The sequence below is a fragment of the Echeneis naucrates genome, chromosome 19 (genome assembly GCF_900963305.1).
Source record: "Echeneis naucrates chromosome 19, fEcheNa1.1, whole genome shotgun sequence".
Classification (NCBI taxonomy): Eukaryota; Metazoa; Chordata; class Actinopteri; order Carangiformes; family Echeneidae; genus Echeneis; species Echeneis naucrates.
Window position 1 is genome coordinate 4,070,640 of NC_042529.1, and position 26,930 is coordinate 4,097,569.

The 26,930-nt window shown below is 42.9% G+C and overlaps 1 protein-coding gene across 3 annotated transcripts in view; it reads right to left on the reverse strand.

The window, feature by feature from the left end:
* tanc2b (tetratricopeptide repeat, ankyrin repeat and coiled-coil containing 2b) overlaps nt 1–21,282 on the reverse strand; it is a 121,495-nt gene extending 100,213 nt beyond the window's left edge. For all 3 annotated transcript variants that reach the window (XM_029527142.1, XM_029527141.1, XM_029527140.1), the window contains exon 1: nt 20,960–21,282. The gene's annotated coding sequence lies outside the window, so the exon portion shown is untranslated. The remainder of the gene's footprint in view (nt 1–20,959) is intronic.
* Nucleotides 21,283–26,930: the final 5,648 nt, after the last annotated feature.

Below are 26,930 nucleotides of genomic sequence, written 5' to 3' on the forward strand. Positions count from 1 at the left end.
CAAAGCTCAGCTGCTTCGACTTGCACTGATGCTTGCGGCAACAAAATAAGTGTCAGAGTCATATATTTTGTTATGTTGCACTGCAGCAATGCAAGTAACCAATTACAGCTCACTATAAAACTAAATGGCACATGGTTGATGGTTTTTGGTTTTTGTTTTTTGTTTTTTTTATGTTTTTTATCTCAGGAGAAATTCTGTGACGGCTGGATCCTCCAACTTGCAGATGAAAGACCACAGATTTACCTCAAATCTGAAATTCTCAAGACCCTGCATGATTACAGTCTGGGGAAAACGTGCATTTACAGCAGATGAAAGTTAAGATATGGTTAAGGCCGGGCAACGCTAACACCTGGCAAAGTTTAGTTACTCAGAATGAGAATTTGACTGCCGTTCAGTGACAGCTTGTGAACAACAGTTCAATGAAGCGACGAGTGAAGGCATTAGTGGCTCATTCAACAGCATGTGGCGTCAACCATGAGGCGCAATAAAGTCCAAAGCTGATGCCCCAAATTCTTTGGGGCACCAAGCTGTACTTTGGGTTATTACGGGTGGAGGTGAAAGAAACAAGGATGAGGCTACATGTTGAAAAAGTCTATTCAGCCAATGACGTCAAGGAAAACTTGCAACCGTGAGAGCAGCACATCCCAAAGGTATGGCCTTAGGGTGCTCAGATATTCAGAGGCTGGGTACACTTTCAAAGCCACAGGAGTGGAACAGAAGAAATCAATAAGTTATTGCCGTCCAACCAAACAGGAGGAGAAAAAGAGAGAAAAAGAAGCAGAGAAGTTTAGGTATGTGAAAAGGGCGTCCATAATGACATCTGCTGCCGGCCAAATGAGCAAAAATGAGCATGCATCCTCAACTGTGCCTGCCTGCGCTGAAACAAGACAGAAAAACACGTCCAGTTGTCAAAAGTGATTGTTGACAGCAGCCCCGGTTGTGCTCACGTTTGGGGGAATTACGCTGGCGTGGACGTAAACACCAAAGCACAGACACACTAACCGAGATAGGGGCCGAGTCTGTTTCATTGTTCCGGCCCCGTGTTACCGTGTGCTTCACCGTCATGTTCACTCTCACTCTGAGGAACTTCTTTGTCCACTGCGAATTAGCAGCATCTCCTTAATTTCCTTTCATCTCATCCACACAGTTTCTGCGGGAGATAAGTGAGAAAGCCTTTAGCATGCAAATGACTGGAAGAGAGGCACCGACAGGTTCCTGGGATGTGCTGCACGACTGTTTCTATAATTATAATTTGTATATATATTATAATTTGTAATCACGGTAATCACGCTTTTGGAAAGCAAAAAGAAAAGGACTTACGTTTGGTAATGATTGTGTGCATTCACTTTTCCTTCTACTCTTACGTGCGTCTCATCTTTTAGAGATATTCTCATTTTTATTCCTTCAAACTTCACATTTCATTCCAGACCCAGTAATGCAATACCAAAGAGAAAAGACACATTGGTGTGCCTCACAATGATAACTTCAGGGTTGCCATTTGTGACTATTAATCCGGATGTTAGAAGACAGCACAAAGGATAGAAGGAATCGTGGGCGGCAGAAAGGGAGAGAAAACATTTTAAATTACTTGTTCTTCCAGTTCAGCCCACCGCTAGATTGCTGTCAGGCTGGACTGACGTTTGATTGAAAGCGCAGCCAAGACAACGAGAAAATCCAAGACCCAATTAGCGTGTTAGCTGTCCGCTGACCTCTGATGGCAATTTGATGACCAATAAAGGTCTGTTACAACTGCGGCCACTATCCGCAGCCCGTGTCAATCAAGCAGCTCAGACAGCTGATGGAGCTGCTGTTTATTCCTACTGGGCTTGTGAGAAAGGAGTTAAGTCTAAAGATTCAAGCTATTTAAGACGATATGCTGGCAATCATCCATGCTGCTTTCACTTCAACAGCAATGCATTTTAGTAGGTTTTAATTGAGAAGATATTAATCACGAGTCATTTCATTCCCCTCATGTCACATTTTAATTATTTGTCTTGTGTTATTACGACTAATCCTAAGTGTTGGGTATTGATGAGGCTCTGATGTGAAAATTAATGGTGTATACATAAAAGAAAGGGCATCTTAGTTCTGTTTAGTCCCAAAACAAGGCAGATTGTTCCTAGTCAGAGCACGCCATCAATCACAGAGCCACTGTGTGTCTTTAACTGTGTGTGTGTGTGTCTGTGTGTGTGTGCGCGCACGCCTGAGGTGTCCACCCAGACGAGCTGCTGACATGTGAACTCGAGCATCACATAAAAGATTATCGCGGGGGCAAATAGAAGCTGCACTCCTTTGCCTGAAAAAGAAGCTAAAGAAGGTGAGAGCGTGCGGATATTATGAAGATGGAAACACGGAGGGGTCACCTCTACTCCCCCCCCCCCCCCCTCGGCTGAAGGTCACCACCCGACAGATGAGCGTGCCTTTCATTTGGCCTTCTGCCGTGCGCATTAGCAGGCTGAGCCAGGCCACGCCAATATCAGCAAAAGAAATAGACGAGGTTCTATTGCCCTCTGGAGATGGGAAGTGTCAGCTTTACACACACCGTAAACAATGAGTGTAAACATAGCAAAAAGACTGTGTGACCGCGGGGAGAGATTGTTGAGATGGGACGGAATAAGTGAGGTGAAATAACCTTCTAAAAGTCCATCAATGGCCCTGCTGGAGTATGTATGTGTCATTAATTACAGCCAAGAGCAGATGACAAGCAATAGCCATAGCCGGAGGGGGGTTCATACTGTAGCTCACTGTAGCGACATAAAACCACCAAAACCTTTATGTGCTTGTCAGTTTTGGTTGCACTCAGCAGCAGGTGTCTAAACCCATAATCATGATTTTTAGACCCAATGTCACATCACTAACAACTCTAAGTGTGTGTCCTTCACAAAAGTTCCCATTAATGTCTTTGAAACTTGCCCACGGACGATCAGGATTTTTTTTTTTTTAAGAAAAAGAAAAAGCAGAATGGATACTCATGGGGTCTGACTTAAACCAGTTAAAATGTGGAAAAAAAGTCACGCTGTAGGCTGAGGGCTTCATTTCATTACTGCATTTTATAGGCAGGCTGCCCAGGAGAGCAACCACCCCCACCATGGACCCCAACAGGCATTTGACCAAAGTAATTGGCAGTAGCTGCACATGTATGTCTGCAGCGTATGTAGGTGGGTTTATTTATTAATTTTTTTTTTCTTTCTTTGAAGTCATGTGTGTCCGACAGATGAAGAGAAAACCTCGGAAAGTCACACGTGAAACATCGGGTGTTTTCATCCGTTTTATCCAGTCGCTTCACTCGCTGTTATTATCAAACTGTTGCTGTGCTCAATATGAAATTCCCACCAAATCTTCCTCTGGCCTGTGAGGACTGACCTGAAATAAACTAAAAGTGAAAGGCCAATCTACACCTTGTGACCGCGTTCTGGAGGGACCACCCACAGATTCACAGCGGCTTTACAAAATCGTTAACTCTCCTACAAAGAACACTTGCCGCCAACTCTTTTTGTTTTTTTAATGTATTGGATTCTGGGGGAGGGAGAGGCAGCTGTTAGCTGGGCCCAGCTGTCAATGAGAGCTGGCAGAGATGAGAGGGGAGGAGCTCATTTTGAACAAACCTGTGCATGCGCTGTCCCAAAGGAGCGGCTCTTTAAAAGAATTCCCTCAAAAGCCCATGCGATAACTTGATGTCTCTGTTTACCTCTGCATCTGCTGCATAATTAAAATCCCATGCGCGCATTAATATGCTAAATGCTGTGATAGAGATGCAGAAAACATGATTGACTTGGCAGAATCAGGCTCAACATGAAACGTTGCGTTGGTTCGCTGCGCATTCAGTTGGATAATCAGAGAAACACCCACAAGATGTTGTGGTTGTGTTGCGTTATGTCCAATCTGAGTTCAGCAAATTGCACAGGACATACTCTGGTGGGGGGCTTTCGAGAGGAGCAGTTGGAAAGAAGAACTGTATCCAATTTTGACAGAATGGAAATTAATTCATTACAATTTCTGCGGGGCCTTATCTCCAACCCCCACAATTATTCCCCATGAAATCAAGAAAAAAAAAATACATAAAGAGCGTTGTGGTACAACTCAGTGTGGACTACAGAGCAGATTTGCTGGTCAAACGGTTCACGCTGTGTAATTTCTCAAACCATACATTAGGATTTATTCAGTTCTGCCGCCTTTGTCGAAGCCGGGCTGTTATAGCGTGGAAGCCTTTGTAGTCGTGCAAACAGGCTGGTGCAGCATGAGACATGTGGGTCCTCCTGTCATGTCTCATATATCAGACATAGGTGACATTTGGGCAGGACTCACCCCCACAGAACCCTGGGCTCAATTCCCAGTAAGGAAATCTCTGGATTAATCATCCATTCCTGTTAACACTGTTGGCAGTTTAGCAGGAAGCAGCTGAGGGACCGTTTTCTTTGCACTGCACTTTGGGGACAACCAACCAACTAGTGCTTATACTTTACTATGTTCTCTGTCGCTTCTCAAACACACTGCTGCTTTAAAAAAAAAAAAAAAAAAAAATGGTCCACAGCATCAGCTGGCTTTTGTGCTTCCAGCTATAAGCCAATATTAATTATTGTGCAGACCATTAAAACAGTTCAGGCTTCGGCTCTGAAGCTGGACACGTTGGTTTGCTCTGGACTCGGTGGCTTGAGATGGGAGTTAAGCGGCACTGGTTCTGAGCAGAGAATTCCTCATTCAGGACAAAATATGGAAAATTGAACATGAAAGGGCGTCAAGGTTTTTTTTTTGTTTTTTTTTATGCCATTTGCTGTACGAGGAATTTGGCGAAAGAGACAAGCATTTTTTCAGGCAGTACACAATCAGAGGAGCTGCAATGCTAGCAAATTGAAAGATATGAATTGTCATTATTTGCCATTTTCACTCATTTAGTCATGACTGATTTCATCTAAGAGTCTGAGAGTCTGAGACTCAAACTCCAGTTTAACAACAGACGTCAGCTGTAGCTCAGTCTTTATCCGTGGATGTTGTGCAGTTCAGCTGTGGCTTCTGTCTTACGTTTGAGGAAAGTTAACTGGCTACTTCCACGCTCACATGTTTTCATTTTAAAATGGGAATTAAACTGAGAGGAATTCCTGTCCAAACGAGCGTTTCATTTCAGAGTCAGACACAATCTCCATGCATACTAACAACTCTGAAACAGACACAACCAGACATAATTCGGTGTAAAGGGGAAGCGGACCGTTTACTCTGCAGTTGATTACACAAATTATTATGTTGGAGCAACACAAAAGGCAGCTTAAGTGTCAAAATGCAGAATCTATTTGCAAAATAGTTGCTTTCAAAGACCACAAAGTTAGTTCAGCTGCAATTCATTACCAGTGTTACGGTGAGTCTTCAAAACGGGACAAACAGTCTTTGTTTTCGTAGTGGACGGCAGGAAACAAACAAAGTGATGCATTTTAACCTGAAGACCTGCCGCACTGTGATGCTACCTGCATTACGTTCCTCCAACATTCCAGCTACTTGGAAAAATAAATTCTTCAGCTCATCATCTGCTCTGAATCTTTGGTGGATTTGTGGTAACATGTCCCGGCGGAGGCCCGAAGAGAGGCCGGCCAACGTACCGCCACACGAGGCCGACTTAGAAAAACAAAACACAAAAACCAAAGCATGGAGATCAGAACGGGGAGGACAGCTCCCCCGCAATTCAAACTGAATTTTATTTGCCTATAAATTGGTTTCTGTCTGGCTGGCTGTCAATGTTGCCGTTTGTGGTGAGTAGCGTGTCAGATGTGACACAACTCCCCCTTCAGAAGCCGTAAGCTGTATAAACTCCCACAAACCCCACGGTGGAGCAGCCGACGTCTTCAGATCCAGATTCACCAACTTGACAACACTGATCATTCTCATCCCTTCACCCTGAGCACTCACCAGAGGTTTACTGCCTCAAGCATCTGTGTGGTCACAGCAAGACTAGTACTACTGCAAGAATAATAAACGTAGCTGATTTAGTGTAACAAGAACATGAAGTGTGTAGAAGTAAGCAAGCCTCCCCACCACCAGCTTCTAGAGGTTAACAGCACATCACATTTGATGACATGCACAGTTCAAGGACTAGAAGCTGGGACTTTATGTGCCCAGAAACACTGTCCTGTCTCTGCACATCCGCACCAGTGACCAACACGACGTCAGTCACGACCTGACAGATCCACACTGCGGGCCAAACAGGGACCAGGCAGCCTTTCCAGGACACATGCCTATTACAGGATGTATCTCTGAATAGATGTCAGGAGAACAGAGCGTGTATGTGAAGCCGTCAGATGAGAGCGAATTGGACAAAACAAAACCCTTTTTTTTTTCCCGGGATATGCAACACGCAAGATAAAGGTTCCGCACATATAAACCCAATTAACTGCTCAAAGAAATTCCTTCCTCGCCCTCCAAAATGTGACTAATGCGGACCTTTTGCTCCAGTTTATAGTACGATTATAATTTATGCCATCTCCTCAGCGGCACTTGCAGACTGTGTCGCTTTTGTGCAGCCCGGGCTCTACAAGCGTGGAATCTCAGGGGAAGAAAAGAGCCAGTGTCATGTGGTCAGAAGGCATTTTAGTCAGACAAAAAAAAAATGTGTCAGCACTTTCTGCCAGGGAGCGAGAGGCCAGCATTCAGAGCTGTTAGCCTCTTTCTCTGAAGAGGGCCGGGGTTTAATGGGACTCCTCTTCCACTCCATTTGTCGGCCTGCATCTTACAGGCCACAGCTGCATACGTGCCAGGCAGCAAATGTCATTCTGCATACCAGGAGTGCCACAACGCTGTTAGCACCTGACAGAAGTCCGTCCGCTTGAAAAACGAAATAGATTAAGGACATAATGTGTTTGGATAAAACAAGGTCAGCGTCTTAATGAGACTGTCCCAGTCACTGGCTTTTTTAAACTTCTTACCTTCTTTACTGGCACAACGACTCATGGTGCTGCCACGGTCAATCATTTTGACTACAGCAGCACCAGAAGCCCTTGCTCTTAAAGAAAGAAAGAAAGAAAGGAAAAAAAAAAAACATCTTATGAGATGACTTTGGATCCATTTCAGAGCCAAACAACAATTTCATGGCTGGCCAGTTGCGTAGTAATTACACATTGCCCAAAGCCGACACATCGATCAGTGCTCGAGACACTTCTTTAAAATGAGACCATTTCGTGACAGACAGCATCTTGAAGAGGCGACAGCACCGAATTGTGAAAATGTCAATGGAGTTTTCCTGGATAAACAGCCAAGTTATTCTGCCGTGCTCCTCCAAAAAAGATGCATCACAATTCACTGCATAACAACACGAGCTGAGCCAGAAAGAAAACGTTCATTCTGCAGCGCTGCAGATAAGAATTTTTATACATTTCATAACTATCCCAAATACTGAGGAAAAAAAGCACTGCACTTAGTGTAGAAAAGTTAAGTAATGTTATTTCTGGTTCATGGTTTTTAACACATTCCTTTGTCTGGTGACATGCAGTATTTTTATGGTTGAAACATAAAGAGGGAATGTTAAAGAGGAGTCCTGTAACTTCACTCTTGACATGACGTGTTTAAACATGCTGAAGGCCCATATGATCATACAAGATAACATGGAGTTGATAGGGTATTTTAAATGACTCTGAAGTTTTTGTTTTTTGTTTGTTTGGTTTTTTTATCCGCCTTATTTTCACGTTTGTGACTGTGAAATGATTGATTTGTCAGTGTCACAACATGTCCACTAAAAGCATTTTGTTGTTATTGATGTCTGACAACATTATGGACAGAAGTCCTTTTAGATAAAGAGCCTTTTGTTTAATCAGAGATGACCGCTGAAATTGTTGCATTCAAAGCAACCAAAACAGTAATTTTGCTCCACAAGACATGAGGGTTTCTGGTCTACATCCATCTGTTTGTTTTGCTACGTGACTAAAGTATTCAGATCCTTTACATCAGTTAAAGAAACACATAATCGCAGTTATTAGAGGCTGCTTAGCTGCTGCATGAATTTCTGAGATGGATTTAAAAAAAAACTGTCCTCATTTTAAAACATGCAAGTTTCCCCCCATACAACCACAGGAATCCCGACACAAAACACGAGGCTCCTTCAGAAATGTACACCGTGTCTATTGTTCTGTGAATGTTACTTCACGTGATGACCTTGGTGAAGTGCATCAGGTGTAAAGAGCTGAAGCAGATACTGGATCAGGTGGCGTGAAACTTGAGAGATGACTCACCATGAGTAGACCAGATCTGGCTTTGAGGGGCAGCGAGGCGCTACATTTCGCTGTGCAGAACCAAAGTCCTGATCCCTCTCCAGAGGAGACACCAGACAGTTTTCCACAAAAGGCTACGGCGGTGAAATAACAACAACAAAAAAAAGATGACTTTAACTCAAGAAAAGCAACGCAGCAGATTGAGAGAGCCCCCCATGTTAACACGCAGCAGATACGGCAGAGACGCTCAGTGTCGTGGCAGGTCCGGCACTGTTAACTGATGATCTGTTCCTCAAACACAGAAAAACACAAACAGTGGTCCGTGATGCAAACGGTGCTGTCTGGGCTGCCTACAAGGGCTGGTTGTCAAAGGGCAGACTGGGACAGAGGACAGTTGTCACTCTCCTCAGGGGGTGTATCTGACACAGAGTGCTGCATTCTGAGCCGTGATGTAGAGCCACGCAGTCCCAAAAGCACTCACCAAATGTGTCATTATGTCATTAGTTCGCAAGATGAGGACGGGGACGAGGGGGATTGAAATTTCTGTGTGGGCGCAGTCATGTGATGAGAAACTGAGCAAGAAGCGGAGAGGGATGGAAACTGAAATATTACACTGTTTGTTCCCCCTTTACAAGATCTTGTTTTTGACTTATATTTTCACCGACTGCGCAACACAACAACAACAAAAAAAAAACAATACTGAAAATTTCTGATTGATTAAAGAACCTATTTGTAAATTGTATTTATTTCTACACATTAGCATTAACAATTATTTACTTCCCGAGAAACATTGCAAGTTCACTATCTAAGTCAATTCCTACTAGATAGATTGTTGTTAGTGTCAACAATTGCTACGTAGCCGTGGCAAACCCTCGAAATGGGTCCTTGAAAGCTGCATTGGCACAGTTATGTTTAGATTAATGGCAAAATAGATAAATAGAGAATTGGCAGCTGAAATGCTCTGCTGAGATTTAATTAGCCCACACTTTTCTAGAGCAGACATTAATTGGTTTAAAATGAAGCTGAGATGAGAGGAACTCTCCAATATTTGTTGAATGAAAAATTCCTTAAAGGCTAACAGTGAAAGCACCACTCAGTGAAATTTAACATATTCACTCGAGCTTCACAGACAATTCTGACACTCAATTCTGCCTCCGCAACGTCCTCCAGCATCTTTGCGGTCGACTTCCTCTTACTCATTAAGGACGACGAAGACGTTGATTTGGACAGGAAGCAAAATGTCAGCTCTGCACAAAAGAAGTCATCAGACAAACTGCAACACCAGAATCACGTTTCCTCGAGGGGTTTTCATCACGTACACTTTGAATACTTTTTTCACTTTCTAATTATAGCCTGCACATCTCTCTCTGCGGGGAGCAGTTTGGAAGACTTAATCTGAATTTTACACCAAGTTGCCAACACATTAATTAAGCTGAGCCAAACAATGGGAGACTAAGTTAGAGCAATAATAATGAGAAACAGTAAGAGTTGTATTTTCATCTTCCTCAGTTTGGTTATTTTGTTCGGGGCTTTGCATGCTTGAAGGGGGAATTTAAATAAGTTCTGTTATGCTTGGGGGAACGTTCATCTTTTTTTTTTTATAATGAGAACAAATCCCAGAGAGTGATCTTTTAATGAAATGTGATCTCCTCAATCAAAACTACTTTTGTCCATTTTTAACGTTTTTTTTTTTTTCTTCTTCATTTGCTAAAGCTGTTTTCACGTGTGACTCTGAAGACAACAACTCATACTTTGGGGTTAAATAAAAATGGCAGAGAGCACGGAAAAAGTCTGAACATTTCCCAAGGTCAGCTCCACTTGTCATTTAGAGCTTGTAGGGTCGTGAAGGCTCGGGCAGCTGTCCCCCGAGTCGATGATGATTAGAAGAGACGCAAGAGCAGAACTCCCCTGTGCTATTTGTCTGGTTTACAATGATATGAATTGTTGTATCGAAAGCTGCTGGCATATAATATGAAAAAAAAAACAAAACAGTCACAGAAATGTCGGGCCCCACTGACATCCCATTTAAATCTCCATCGTGGCAGAATGCATTATTCCCCATTATCCACTGGGTGTCTGTGTTATTTACTGAAAAGGCCAGAAATGAGATGAAAACAAATTATGCAACCAACACTCTAAATCCTCATTTCAATGATACATATGGCATTTAGAGCGTTCCCTCTCATCTCCTTCTCAGAGGCCGTGGGTTTTTAAGCTTTCGTGTAATACGAATGCCTCTGTGGAAAGTCCATGTTTTCCTTCCGACGCGTCACGTCACGAAGGAACCGCTGCTCCACTCTCTTTCTACCGGCCGGAGGAACCGACTCTCACACAAATTGGTCGGCTTAGGCCAGACCCCGCACTCACAACAAGGTGCCTGACCTCTTCTCCCCTGACCATATTTTCAATTGGCAGAAGGTCTGAGAACTAAAACACCAAGCACTGCAGACCAATTACTGGCATAAAAAAAAAAAAAAAAAAAGAAGAAGAAGAGGAGGAAGAAGAAAAATCCCCTGCCAGTTTTGTCGCCACTCAATTTCCATTAACTATTGTCAGGTCAGAGGATCAAGAAAACAAGCCAGTGTGAATTTCGGGAAAATAAAGTGACTCCTGTAATTGTGTGTTTCATGTCGACTGAATTGAGAGTAAAATCAAAACCGTATTTATTTCATGTCTCAGTCTGAAGACATAAACAAGGCAGTAAATTACGAAATGTAATTGGAAAGAAGGTTTTAAACATATAATTTAAGAAAAACAATGAAACACTGGATGAGAGTCAGGCTGTACTCAGAGAATTTAGCTGCCTTTTTGTGCGACTACAATGCCCCATTGATTATTTACATGTTCTGCAGGCTTTTGTGGTGAAAGCGAATCTGGTTTCATAACGTTTGCATTCTCTCATCAAAAATTTTATTGCCTAAGCACCTTTCTCAAAAGTCTAAGGTGAATTTGAGAGATTTTTGGAAAATATCTTCTGTATTTGTTAATACAAGAGACAATTGAGCTGAAAGCATCTATGTCACATAAGGATTGGATGTGAAACTCAAAATAATTACCCCAAATTTTCTTCTGCGATTACAGGCAGAGCTGGATAACTGCAGAGGGAAACAGCCACACCGGAGATCCAAACCGTAAAAAGCTTCTTGTTTATTGTTTCCTCAAATATAGCTTTTTGTCGGTATGTGTAATTGTGAAGGCAAAAGGATTAAGCACAGAAGGAAAATCCAGAAATGACTAACTTCTCTTCCTCAGCTGAGAATTCATCAGGTTAAGATCCACCTGATCCACCGCTGTGTCATTTTCCCCACTGACAGTTTTTTCAGCAAAACACTTCAGCTTCCAGTAGAATTTCACCGTCATTTGCATAAAGTTAATTAAAATTTCTCAACTTTTTGAACAACTTTTTTGTTTTCTTTTTTTTACATTCCCAAGTTGCCTTCGAGTTCCACAATGTCATGATAGGCAATTGACTCACGCTTCAACTCCTTCCACAGATCCCGGCGACAGCGTCTCCCCTCAAATTGAGGTGGAAGTACCGCTGGACTGCTTTTCCCATTTCTCCTCCTCGCCAAAATAAAAAAACAACACAGTTTGTAATGTGACACACCTACAAATGCAGCACTCTTGTTCACCTAATACAGCACCATGTGAGGACAAATTCTTCCTCCTGAGCTGGACCTTGGTTCGATAAAGCACATTGCTAATGTGGGCATGTGGGGGGGAAGAATAGGAGGGACTGAAGAGACCATTCAGACACTGAGGCTTATTTTAAAGGTCCCATTTAGCAGAAAGCGAGCCCGTGTCTTTTATTACTATTATTTTAATGGAAGATTAGGTGCAATATCAACGCTGTGGAATGCTACGGCTAAAACAAGCTATCAGGACTACTGTAATTTAGTGATGTCATCAACCTCAGCACTGCCTCCTCATCTAACCATGTGGGATTTACCTGACTGTCTATTTTATTAAACAACAATAAACCAATCTGGTGAGAGGCTCTGACCTGTTGGCTCCTCAAGTATTTTAGACCACAAATAAATCTTTTTGTGTACAACAAGCTTCAAATAAATCATCAGAAAGGTGTAACATTTGGGTGCTTTGATAAGCTGAGCACATTGGTGACAGCTCCACCTCCAACATCTACTGACACTTCAAGAGGGCGACCTAAAGCATGCTCACCATTTTACCGGCGCAAACTAAAATAGCACACCTGAGCAGCGGCCCAGCAGGTGTCTATCCTTTAAGTGGCAGGTACATGTTTGAATGACGATGTGTCTCCCAATTCAGAGGGATCAGCGCTCTCAAACAAACACGTGCCATCTGTCGGTCTACACTCAAACAAACAACAATAGAAAAAGTCTGCAGATGCTTTGCAGCCACTGCTATTTTGAGCACTGGCTTGATCTTGCTCAGTGTTGATGGAGATGAATGAAACGTTTCGGGCAAAAGATAGCTTTGAAAGCTGCTCTTGCAGAAGGGACTAGACTCTTCAAAGCACTGAGAATGGGATTTGGTTATAGGGAGCTGGTTTAAAGCAACGTCTAAGATTAGCCCTCTTCTTAAAATCCATCTCATTACAGCAGTTACATCTCATAAAAGAGTGTGAGATGACGGGAATATTACTTGGTCCGTAACGTAACTGCGTTTCTCCCTGGATCCAAGACCTACAGCTACAGGAGGCATCAAAACTACAGCCGACCAAAGGAGGAGCATTTTAAGAACCAAGTAAACGTTTGTTTGTTTCAGTGGCTCTCTGTGTGTGTGTGTTATCCATCAGTGATAATGTTGACAGTTTCACAAGCAAACCACTGTGTCATTTCCTCTCATCACCTCTGTGGCTCCATGTTAAAAATGTATGCTTCAGGGGCCTCCTGTGTCTTACTGGCTAAATGAGAAGGGGACATAATATAATTTCCTTGGAATTGGCATTAACACTCTGTGGGGTTTTCAGCTGGATATCAATTAGAACCTCATTAGGCGTTTAGACATGGCAGTCCCTCTGGCTTCCTGTCGCCCGCTGTGAAAGCGGCTGACCCCTTACCTTGAGGGAAGGCTCACACTCGGTCTTTTTCCTTTTCAGTGCTGGGAGAGCAGCTGTCGAGCGTCAGCTTCACACGAATATAAAGCTACAAAGTCTACCATGTACCTCTGCAGTGTAGAGCACAGAACGGAATAAAATGGAAATACTGAAGTGCCCCCCACAAATGATTGGACTAAATGTATTTAGCTACTATCCAATGGACTTTGAATTTGGAGCTCAGTTGGTCTTTTTTCGCTTCCATGCTCAGATGGTGTGGAGAAATGCATTTGGCTGTGTGCGGGCTGCATGTTTGCATATTTACTCCCCCCGCCTTGTGCAGCTTTCCTTTATCCCTGCCCCTTGGTGTGCAGTTTGGGGCAGAGGTGGTATGAGGTATTTTTAGACAGGCTCAGAGGGGACTCTGTGTCCTGACTGCTAACACAATGAACTCTCATGCCTGAACAAGGACATATTTTGCCGACTGAAGGAGCAGTAGTTCACTCCCTCACCTTAAAAACAAACACTGCTCCTATGAATGGGGTCATTTATCTTTTCAAATCGTCAAATTCTTCAAAAATATGTTGGTCATTTCGCAAAGAATATTGTACATTTCCAAACATTTGCATGATCTTTAAACCCCGGCGCTGCCAAAGGGTAGAGAACTGAAGATCCCAGAGCCACGCTACAGTGGGGACTTTTCAGCACAAACCCACACAGCTGCAAGCATTGTGGTCAATAATATGACATTTGGTTGAACTGAGGGGGAAAAAAAAAAATCTGAATGCATCTTTTGATCCTCATGCTTTCTCTTTTCAAGTGTGCGTGGCCTAAGCAAAACCATCTTGGCCTGAGAAAAACACAAAAGTGTGGTTAAAAAGGAGCCTTAAAATAGCTTGCACGCTGTGCCACGTAGCATCACAGGGCTGCAGACGGACAGCAGCAGCGCAAGAGCCACTTCACTTAGATGTTTAATTTAGAATTAGTTTGTGGGGACGGCATTCAGTATATGTGACCAAGCAGTGTCAGTGCTTGGTCACATATACTGAATGTGATAGCCTGCCTTCAATTTCAAATAAAAAAAAAACATATATAATCTGAAGATTATATCTTGGCATGTTTTCTACACTTAAGCAAGTAGATGTTAGGCAGCTACAGTAGATACACAACACATCACAGCAAATAAAATTTTTTGGCATCATTAAATCTGGAGTATATCTGTAAAATCAGCTGTATTGGATATTTAAAGATGGGAATATATATGTTTAAAAAGATGAGGGGGGCTGCAGCTAATGACTTAGTCTGATACGGACTGATTACTTCAAACGCTGTGAGATAACAACTAATACCCATGGCAAGAACATGAAAAAGAAACTCAAAGGGATTTCGTTTCGGCAGCAGAGCTGAGAGTCAAAATCTTCAGTCAGTTTCACATACACTCTGCGGATGCTTCAGAAGCTCCTGAGGAAGAATGACGGCTTTTTCATGCAATCTGAGGCAGTACAAGGAGAGAAGTTATTTTGAAAGCCTTTAGCTGTCAAACATAGTGGTAGAAAATGTCAACCGACTTTACTGCATAAGAGTTCAGACCTGAAAGCTGAATTATAAACGTTAGATAAATATTATCTTATATTCATATATGTTGCACCATGTACAGCAATGCACAATAATAACAACATTAACTTTTATCACGCACAAAAACAGGAAACTCCTGTGATCTGAGTACTGCAATGGGCAACGCTGCGAATATGCCAAGTTATATTTTGATTATTTGTGCTGCCACGCTGGGACACATTTCATTCTAGATCGGTTCATGGGTGAACACAGATTTGGTCCCATGCAGGTAGAATTGAAACCCAGAGACTCCTGGTCTCCTGGAGTGATGAGATAAGAACAGAAAAACAAGATAAAAAGATTTTTTTTTTTTTTTTTCACAGGAATGTTCAAACAGCGCTGTGGAAATTTCATACAATGATGGTAAAAGTAGTCGCTCTGAAAACAAAACTAGAAAGTGAATATCAAATATTTGTCAGACATATCAAACTTTAAATGGTTTCAGATGGATCAGTGCAATTTGGGGAGGGGGAGGGGGGGCATCTTTCCTTGGGCATCATGATTTATAACCATTTCTACATTGTAGTACAAAGGGAATCATTGAGAACAGTGTGGACTCAGACTGGAAACAATGCTACTTTTCATAAAATCCTTTTCTTTCACACTCCTACGCTCATCGTCACACCCTGTTTTAGCACACAAAGCCATTTTGGAGGCTGCTGGATCAACAACAACGTGTCCACTATGTTCCACAGACACAGAAATGCCTGGCAAATTATAACGAAGTTAACCCATTAAGGCTTCACATCACAGAGTTGAGGCCCATCTCCCACCGCTAACCGAGGAACAGTGGAGCTATTTAGATATGACAGAGCACCAGTGTTTCATTGACAACTTCATGTCAGCCCACAGATTACATTACAAAGCTTTGGCAGCAGCGGCGTCAATGTATGGGCATTAAGTAGGTGGCACGGTGGTGACCTCTGTTTATCTGAACCTATTATAGTACGCAGTTAAAACGTCCCTGATAATCTGCTAATATTCACACCAGATGATGTGATTGAAGCGAGAGGGGAGGATGAGCGCAGCATTTGGATGATGATGCTGCACGCAGGAGAGATATGAAAATATTCTGTGGGTGTAAAATATGCACTGTCGCCAGCAAAGAGGTCACACTTGGTCCAAACGACAAAGTAAAATGAAGGTTGTTGCTACCGTAGCTGCTGGTCCGATGAATACTCTGGCATTCATCTGCCATCAGCAGCTGGATAGGCACAAGCAGAGGTCTGAGGGGCTAACGGGGATCTTTGGCTCCCAGGAGGGAGGTTTGAGTGGCAGGCTGATTGGATACAGCCGCACAGCCAATCTTTGTTATCTAAAAGCCTCGACATCTTGGCAGAATCAGTTAATGCCATGTAATTTAAGAGATGGAACATAGAAAATAATGCATGTAACACTTCTGCTCAGGAAGCGATTAACTTTGATTTCATTAAAGCTGCACTGCAGCAACACAAGTTTCCATTCACAGCAGTAGCTGCCAATGTGAAATAAATCTGCACAAACTATTGGGGGGGGGGGGGGGGGTTGTGTGGCTTGAACTGACTTCCTCACACATCTCAGGCTGAACTAGAACAAGCCTCTGGTCTCAGGCCGTGTTCACACAAACACATCAGTTTGAGCGTGCTGTTGCATGTCAGCATCTTTCATGCTTTTGAAAAAGAAATTTTTCAGCATCCACACTGAGACGCCAAAACAACACAGCGCCACTTAAATTTCCTCTGCAGGGCATTCACAGGCCACTTGAGCCGGCAGCTGTACTTGTAACATTTACGCCAAGTGGCTTTCCACTGTTTTAGAAGCTTTGTTTATTGTTGGCTGCTCACAATTCAGCGTGCCAGCTAGTCACTTCTCCTCACGATGATAAATATGATTATTGGCACTTTTAATTTTTAATTTTAATGTTGTTTGCGTGCACCAGTGGAGGTTTTGCACACGCTAAACAGACCCTGATCCACACGTGCATTTGCATTCGCGTGATTTTTGCACGCTTTCGAAACCAGACGTACGTTTTAATCTGATCCGGACAGGAATCAGTGATTTATACAGTATTTTATACACACTGCCTTTCATCTGTTCAGATCTTATTACACACCTTCTCTCCCGGGACTTATGAAGAGCTTCCACTCTACCGAAATGATCCGTAAGCAACAGCTCATGGCAACTGAACACATGCTTCTGCCAGATATACAAAACACAATGCTGTGTCGCTCACAGACTAAAGTATGAAGTAAAAAAAACATAAACCTCAAGTCATAATAAATTGATGCAGTGCGCCCATTTATTGTTATGAAGCTGTAACTAGGCCTAGATATCATAATAGTCTGCCTTGTACATAGCAGAGGAACAACTACAGCACTTTGATCCTGCCCTGTATTTTTGGTTGAGCCGCAGGATTCTTGTTTAAGGTGTATGTCCAACTCCTTTGAAGAGAAACAGGCAACAACATGTACAAGAAATACAAAACAGCCTCTCCAGAGCCTTCCTTCCTTCTAATCCATTCTCTTTGGGGCTTCTCTTGAAATCATAAAGCATAAAAACTGCACATATTCAAAACAGCGTTGCACCATTGTTGTCACGGTTTTGCTGAAAGCACCACTCTCTGCGATGGCAAAGCCACAGAAACCAACGTGAAGTGGTATTTGCGAAACACAATACCCCAGAACAACCTCAGCCGGCTAAGACTGAACTGCAGCAACAAAGGCCTGATTTCTAACACAAACTTCAGAGATTTTCATCTCGTCAAAGAGTCCGTCTGAGCGAGGAGACGAGGAACGCAGTCAGAACGAACCCACCAGAACTCAAGGAGTGCAACTGAATCCCAGCAGTGCAGGAGACAAGAAAAAGAGGGCGGCAACGGCTCTGACAGAGGAGCTGAACAGCCTCGATAAAAATGCTTCGGCTCGGTTAGGAGTCCATTCACTAACAAGATAGAATGAAGGGCTAAGAAGACGCCTTTTCCGCATCATTATTACATAATCAAAGGGCCTCACAGATGATGAGGGACAGGCCTGGGGAGAATCAGTCCCTCATTAAAAGAGCTCAGTGTGCCGTTTCTTCCAAATGAGCCAATGTCTTTTATGAAGCCGTATACATATAGCACACCTGTGTTTTACTAGACTGCCATTTATTAACTCGATACAAAGTCCCATCATGCATTTCTAATGCCTTGCTTACTCTACATGCTTAAATTGAGTTATTGGCAGAGAAGGAAATAAATTAAGACCAAAATATCAATTCTAATTCACTTTAGTTGGTTCTTTTTTTTTTTTTTCCTTTCGAAACTGATGATCATGCTATTCATCCTACGGTAGACAGATTCATCGTACAATCAGGTACATAAAAAGCTGGATAGCCTTGCATTTTTTCCAGTAGACTTTCACTGTTTCCTTTACTGCTTTTCCTGATTAAAACAGCATAAAGGAGAGCCATTTGCCTCAGCGCTCAGGGGAAATGAATCAAAACATCCCTGAGGATGACACCTTTATTCCCCTCGCAGGAAACAAGTTCACATTTTCAGAGCTGATAAGATTCACAGTGCGCGACATCCATTGCTGTCTGGTTTGGTTGCAGACCCAACAGCAAAAAACCCCTACCCCCCCCCCCCCAAAAAAAAAGAGGACTTTTCATATCTGAAGGAATAGTCAAACACTCATGTGTGGTTAGAAGTCTCTTAATTAACTCCAACCACTTTAAATAACACAATGTGCAGCGTTGGGTATCGTATATTTGTTACGAGTTTAAGTTACATGAAACTGTCTGCAAAGAGCTGCCTGTGACTCTTCAAAGGAAGACTGGAGAATCTAAACTTTATTAAATTGAAACAACATTATGCAGTAACAGTCTGTTGGCTTTTTCACTGTAGTGCCTCAGCTTAGCTCTTTCACTCCTGATTCTAATTGCTACACTTCCAAATTTGACTCAGTGGCCCAATGAAGATGTGGACCGTTCAGAATGCAGGATTTAAGATTCGTCAGCATTGGTTTCACCCTTTTTTCTACGCAGTCTATGCTGCTGACAGGTCGGTTTAATGATGGGGTGCATGGGATACATACAATAAGAAATGCTGTCTCCTACAGTTGCTACAGGCCTTGGTAGACAAATGTTGTGGGACACATGCCACAATTCCCATCAGATCTCTCCTGGCATAGGAAAAACATAGCAATCAACAATATAGATTAAATGCTAAATGTCAGAGGTAGCCATTTTTAATGAGGTTTAGAGGTTTAAGGGGAACGTTTCAGTTAAGGATTGCCCTCTGGGACCCAAACTGGGACTTCATGTGCTGAGTAAACCGAATTTCTGACCATTCTGGCTCAATCAAAGCTGCATAATTTATCATATAATAACTGTGCTGACTATTTTGCTCGCAACAGTGATTCAAACTGGCACAATAGCTGGATGGGGAGTTAAGAGTAACTATTTTCAGAGACGTGCTGTATTTACAGACTGAAGACGCGTTTTATTTATACTGTTGATTTCTTAAGCACAACGTGAGGCTGAAGGCTGTTTTATGTCAACTTAAGTTCCAGAGAAATCCTTCGCCCATTTGCTGCAGTAGAATCTTTTTTATTTTAACCTTTGGCCTGTCAGTGAGCGTGACAGGAGGGGCTGTGTTGGCTCGGGCTGTGGAAAACAAGGCCTCGTCAGCACCCCCCCTTGAGCAGACAGCGAGAGAGACAGATAAGCACTGAAAGACAAAAAAAAAGTTTGGGGCTGGTCGTCTAAACACGAAAAACATCATGATCTCATAATGGAAAAGCTCCACACGGTGAACTCACAGATGTGTGTCAGGACTCGGGGTAGCAAGAGAGAAGCAAAACTAGTGCATGTCATTGATGTGATGAGAAAAAGCTTTGAGGATGACTGTCTTTTATCTATGCAGAGCCAAGCTGACAACCAAGAACTGGAGTTTAAAAAAAGAAAAAGAAAAAGAAAAAAAAACAAAAAAAACAAAAGTACAGCGAGGCAGCAGGCATCTCCAGCCTCATACAAAAACCATGAGAACTGGAGCTCAAATCTTACCCGTCTGCAGACCTATTTTTCTGATAAATGCTTTATCATAGCTGTTCTCCGGGAAGCCATGAAGGCAGATCGTGTGATTTTAAGTGTGTGTGTAAACTATGCCCTAAAAAAAAATGACATGTTCTCCTGTGACAGCTTTGGTATATTACAAACATCTCCTACAGTCAAATCTTAGCCATATAACCGAGTAACACAAAATATCTAAAACACAACTGCAAAGGTTTTCACATCTCATGACCCCCCCCCCCCCCCCCCCTCATACAGAGCGCTGAATGGTGATCATACGGAAATAAGCGTTTTCCTTCGCAAACAACCAGCATTACACAGATTAGGAGCCTTTGTTGAAACATACCATTACCACATAAGTCCCTGTCGAGAAGGACCAGATGTCAGATAATAGGCAGTGCAGAGCGAGGTAGGTGCTGGCCTGAAGCCACTGAACAAGTAAGAACAGCTTCTTCCTTATAAACCGCTTCACTTCGTGGACAGTTTGTTGTCTGGGTGGGCAAATCCCCCTCCCCCTTTCACCTTGAGATGAATATAGGTTGGAGGGAAAAGTAAAACCTACCGTGCATTCACAATAATAATATCCATTTATCCTCTGCAGATGCAGAGAGGCCTCCGGTTTAAACAGCATCTGCAAATTCAGAGGAAGCCTCCCCGGTCTTTAAAGCATATGTGGGAATTTTTAACCCCCCCCCCCCCCCCAAAAAAAAAAAAAAAAAAAGAAATGTATAATATTAACAATAATAATAAATCTGATGTGACAGAAAAACACACAACAACTGAAAGTCTTGAAATTACAATCACACATGTTGCAGTCTGCTGAGAGAGAGAAAAAAGCAGCCTGTTATTGTGTACAAAGGAGCAGCTAAGTCTATCTCATTAAACACTACTGGGGGTGTTTATTGGCTTAGCTGGCTGCCTGGGCTTCGAGCAGCGACATATAGAGAGGCATTATGCGTTATGGATTGGCTGACACCTTTAAATGGATGTATTTATTTTAATTCAAGCCATCATGCGATAAACTTTAACATGACGCAGATGAGACCCGGCAGAAGTTGCCGTTCGAAATAAATGTGACAAAAATGATGACGATGATAATAATAAAACATTTTACCTTTCTTAGACTTGACCCTTTGTTTTTCTGGTCAGCTTTGACATCACCTTCGCGCCGCCGGCTCCGGCACCGCGTCTGCTGCAGCGCTCCGTGCGCCTCCTCGATCCGGATCCGGCGGAGCAGCCTGCGGGCTTCCAGTCCGACAGAGCGAGTCTCCAGAAAGAACTGCAGCCGGCCGACGCTCTCACATTCAGTCCAAACGCAGGAGGCGGTCACGGGAGCGACACCCATGGGTGTCCGCGGGGCGAGCTCGGACTGACGGCCGCAGACTGAGCCAAGAGCCGGGACCATCCACTGTGTGTGTGTGTGTGTGTGTCTGTGTGTGTCTGTGTGTGTGGTGCAGTCGGTGCCCAGTGCCACGCAGCGCCGCAACATGGAGCTCTGACCTGCCTGTAACTGGATCAAGTCGGCTGAAGCGACCGCATATAATGCTTCCGGTGGATTTTTCTTTTTTCAAAATAAAACGCCTTAACGCGTATCCTTCACAACAGCCGGTGCATTGTTGTTGTTGTTGCTGTTGTGATAGTAATCATGTTAGATCATGTTATATCATGTTGGATGAATATCATGCCATTTTAGCCTTTGTGTCATATTTCCGGTTTTAATGGGCTCAGCTGATGACCGGAAGGAGACCAAGATGAATTATGTATAATGAAAGGAGGAACTAATACCTAAATCATTCATAATTATTCAAGAGAAACAAGGTCAATGCCAATCAAACTTCACCACCACCACCCCCCCCCCCCCCCCCTCCCTGCTGAGCGTTTGCCATTTGAGATGATAGATGGAGGAGAGGTTGGCCGGTGTCAGACATTATCCTGACCTCTTCCTCAATCGGTCAATAAAACTACAGGCCTATCAGCCAGAATTACAATCATGGACGCCGCATGGCTTGAAATGAACTGTACAAAGTGCTTGATTGTGCGCCGTATAAATGGCCTTCAGATGGCTGGCCTGAACCTGGAAGGCATCGCTGTAATGGATCATAATTAAATTAGCTCGCATTGCTTGCTGAAAGGGAAATAAAGCAATGTTTTGAGAAGAATTTATTCTGTGTGCTATTAGGGTTGTAATAACTGGTGGCCATAGTTTAAACACTCTTTATTTCCCCACCGCATTAAGTGCTGAATCAGACTGATTACAAAGTGAATGATAATCTATTTATCTGGCATTGGCTGTGATCTACTTATTCTGTCATTGTGAGATCAATTTATATCCATTAAAAAAGTTATGAATCCAGGAGGTGAAACCTTTCATTAGAGCAGTGTAATCACTTCTTCTTCAGCGAGCACTGACAGTATTTACCTCGGAGGCACCGTGTGTTTGAAGACTACACCTTCTCTGACACTTTATCCAGACAGTGAATAACCGCCTGTACAGTTTGTGTGACCTTTGTACTTTCTGCTGTGAGCTTTGCAGCATTTGTTTGGTTTTGCTGGGTAACTTTCATGTGCATGTTGCAATGTAAGAGTATCTTTGCCCTCAGTTTTCATCTTTCATTTAAATCAAATGGATTAAAAAAAAAAAAAAAAAAAACATATTACACACAGTCCCTTGTGCTCATATTTGATCCTTTCCAGAAAGACATGCCAACATCATACATCTTGGCCTGTAAGCAATGTACCTAAATATATCCTTCAATAGGCAGACGTAACAAACCTGCCAAAGGGCATATTTGTACTTTAAAAGGTCCCTTCTCTGGAAATGGTAATGAGAAATACCTCAGGGGGGCCCTGGAAACTGGCAGCGGTGCCGGGTTTCTAAGACAGTGCACGTGTGTGTGGGCATGTGTGCTGGGGAACATGATGAAGAGGTGGCTGCAGATAGCGGAGTTAAAAAAACAACATGCTTCCGGTGGCATTGAATCTAATCCTGTCACAGGTTTTTCTCCCTCTCCTGCTCTTGCACCGCCTTGCCCTGTACTTTCCCTCTGTCTATTTCTATATATTCGTATATGAAAAATGAAAACAGCAAAGTTGAATGTGCAGCCCACTCTCCCTTGAAATGACTGCAACGGGAGGTGAGATTAATGGAGGCTCACACAAGATTGTGGAGAGATCAGCAGTCGTGGGGGAGCCAGAGAAGTAAGAGAGTGACTCAGTCGGCCCTTGGCCCAGGATCTTCTGTTAATCTACTGGAGATCTGGCACCTCTGGCAAAAGTGTGTGCGATGCCAGTGGGTTTCTTTTAAATTACCCTCAGATGTTATGCTAATAAGAGAGTGAAAGCTGAAAACAGACTGAAGGTTCTTTAATCGGGGGTTTTGATATGTGGTTGTGTATCAGCAGCAAGCTGAGGTCCAAACAGGACTTTGTCCAGCTGTTTATTTTGAGTATGAAAAAGAAAAACAGCATGAGTGGGAGAGCCTGATAAGATAATAAACTGCATTTACTTTATTTGTGTCCCGTGCTTTCTGTAATTCTGAGCTACTTGCACCTCCTGCCAATTTATACTACACTGCTACAATTCACAAAGGAATAGTGGGCTTTTTACTCCACTACATTCATTGTCACTTTAAAAATTCAGATGTATTAGTGGCAGATCATTTTAGGAAAGACAAAAATTCACAAGCTACTAAACAATAACATAATTAACATGAGCTTTATCACCTGCAACATGACAAATCATGTACTTGCATCAAAAATTTTAAATGCAAAACGTTAATTTTGTGTAAGAAACGAAAACTGAAGCGAAAACAACATGCGTCATGATAGAAGCTTGTTTGGGAAATTATTAAAAAGATCATCTAAACTTGAATGACAGCGTCTAAAGTATGTTTTATACATCTATGTGTTCCAGGATTACAGTGGACTTTTATTTCATCAGGTGTCAGTGAAAGGTCACAATCATGCCAAAGAAAGAAGCAAAGAATTCAAAATCAAAATCGGTATTTAATACATTCTTACTTTTAATATCTAATCATGTGACAACAGATGGACTATGTAATCAATAAAAAAAACACCAAGATTTGAGGAAAGATGGTGAAATAAGCAACTCACTGAGGAACGAAGGTGAAACGATAGAGCGAACCAGCTCAGCTGAAGGGCAAACAGAGTGAGCTCGGGCCGCAGAACAAAGAACGTGGAAGGCACCTGTGTCACCTGGCACACCTGCTCCTCTTGTTCTTCAGCCCAGCTGTCATGTGAGCGCGCCTCCAACTGGATGAGTCATTTGTGTAAAAAGAGAAACGCAGCGGCCCAGTTTTCATTTTCACATCCTTCTGTAACTGTTCCACATTAAAATCCTACCTGCTAAAATGACGATATGCAAATGTAATCAGCATTTACATGTCACATTATTAGTGACATTTAAAAGATAACATGTCAATGTATAAGAGGAGCAACAGGTAAAATACTTTTTAGCTCCTTCCTGTTGATCCTCCCTGTTGGGAGATGAGAAAATCTGAAAAATCTGAAATTTTGATTTGGAAGGAAGCAATGTTGAAGCCCAGTGTGGGATCTATGAGATCTGCGTGTTTGAGCTGCTTTTTAAAATATTGAATCAAGCCTCATTTGGAGTGCTGTTACTGAGCACTGGAATCAGTGGTTGAAAGTAACAATGAGATGTTGAATCACCATCATGGTTTTGGTTTAATGAGAGAAATGTCAATAAAAGAAAAAAACAAAACAAAACAAAACACTGAATATTCAGAAACATGAAAAACTGAACAAATGAAAAGGGCACATTAACAATAACAGCAGAACGGCAGTTTTTAGGAAACGACTGGTTGCTGTGACTCCAACCAAAGACATCGCAGCAACAGTGGGCATAGCAACAGTTGCTAGGAAGAGACAGGTCAGGTCCCTAAAGAGCTGATTTGCTCATTAGGTAAGTCAGCCATATAAAATCAAATTCCCTCAGGGCCTTTATTTCCAGGATGGTAATACTAAAACAATACGTCAGCCCAGAAAAACTGTAACCTCCTTTGAGTGTGCATTTCACAGAATTCTTTCTCGTTAGCAACTATACTTCTTAAATTTGTTCAATTTCATTCATTAATTCATTTGTTTTCTAATATTCATCCGTTTCCGGATCACGGGGGGGCGGCTGAAGTCAACCCCAGCTCACATTGGGTGAGGGCGGGGCCACCCTGGACAGGGCCCCCCGTGAATGTATTAATTCTAAATAATTTTGTTCAAAAAGAGGGCGGTTTCCATATTTTCACATCTCAATTAAGTCTGAGGTTGAACTGAGGCTCTGCAGCTGAAAGGTTAACTTAATTGTAAATCTTTACTGCTCTTCTTTTCGTACTCTCTTCAAAGGTAAAGGGGAGACAGTTTTTTGGAAGTGAAAACAGAAAGCATCGCAAGGCTTTGCAGCTAGCACACACAGTTAATATGTGTGACAGTGGAAACAGGTGTTGCCCCTCACAGCACTCTTGTTTTCTCCAAAATTATTTCACACCTGATGATGTCCTCGCCTGCAGATGTTCTTTCCACTCTCGCTGGCTGCCATCTGTTATAATTATGACAGCATATGCAATTTCGTGTGACAAGGTTGTACCTCAGAACCTTAAGACTGTGCTCAGTAACACTAAATATGTCCGTCAGGATCAAAGGAAGGAAACGGACAGAGAAAAGGATTCAGCAGTGCAGCAAGCGATTCCTGCCTTGCAGGGTTTTTCATCAATATCACAGTCCTGCACAGAGTCTCAAAGGTACCAGCGAGCGATGAGAACTCACAATATGTCAACACTGAAATGACAGCGGCGGCGGAGTACACTCGCACCATTTAACCCTAGTTGCACAATAGCATCCTCCAACACCTCTCCTCAAGAAAAAGCTTTCAGGCTCCGAAACGTCTTTACTCCCCACCTGCAGTCTTCCCCCTGCAGCTTTGGGAAAAAGTGTTTCATCTGAGCCAGGGAGCCCGCGGAACAAAGGCTCGATGTCCTGCCTTCAAGCAATCTCCAGTGGAACCTAGAGCATGACTGCAGAGCTGGCAGCGACTTCAAAGATTCCCTCCAGAGGAGAGACCCCCCCACACACACACACACACCAACCCCCACTCCCCTGGCATCCAGATGTAAGTTTTCTGAAATACATTTTGTTCTGCAGTTTTATGGCCAGTTTTCTCCCTACCTGCCTTTTTTTTTTTTTTTTTTTATTATTATTCCATATACTTTTTTACCTTCTATGGTATTTCTGAACATCTACTGTTACATGATATTGGCTGTGTTTTCATTGCAAGCCAACACCACTGACATCTTTCTCCTTTTCTAAGGCAGCAAAACACACCCTGCACAGTATCATAACACGCTCAGATCTGAGCATGTTAAAGACAGAGTATTAAATGGATCTACCCGGGGGGGGGGCAGGCAAACAAACACAAAAGCCAAGATATCCTGAAGAGTAAGAACAAGATGAAACACCTTTTCAACAAAGCAAACACTGAGGAGATCATCTGACTCTGAGTGTCCCTCCGGTGCCGGGACTCTGGATAACATCCTGGGAGGTACCACCACACTGTTGGGTGACAAGCAAGAGGAGGAGGAGCAGGCGGAGCAGGATGACTTATTACCCGACCGGCAGGACTTAAACACAGAGTGAGATTTGATCATCTCTCCGACGGCACTTTCCACCGTGAAGCTCAGCCTGCAGAGCCTGTGACACGGCACTAATAGCCTGCAGTCTTTCAGTTCACTGGTAAATACATCAACATTGTCAGGTGTGGAACCTGTTGGCGTGGAAGAATACAGTCTCGGCCCTCAGCCCAAAAACAGGGTAACATTACATGGCACCTCTGCCGCCGATCGCTGACCAGCTCAACAGCAACATGGGGTCAAAAAAATATTAAATGTGGTGCTCACCTGCCTAATGTTCTATGATAAACTCAAAGATGAAGTGAATTTGTTCATTCTTAGCTCAGACTCACACATTGTCACCACCTCCCTGTGATCATCAGGGAATATGAGAGGAGGAAACTCTCACTGGAGACATCTGACACTTGATCCTCAGCCCTATTCCTTTGTA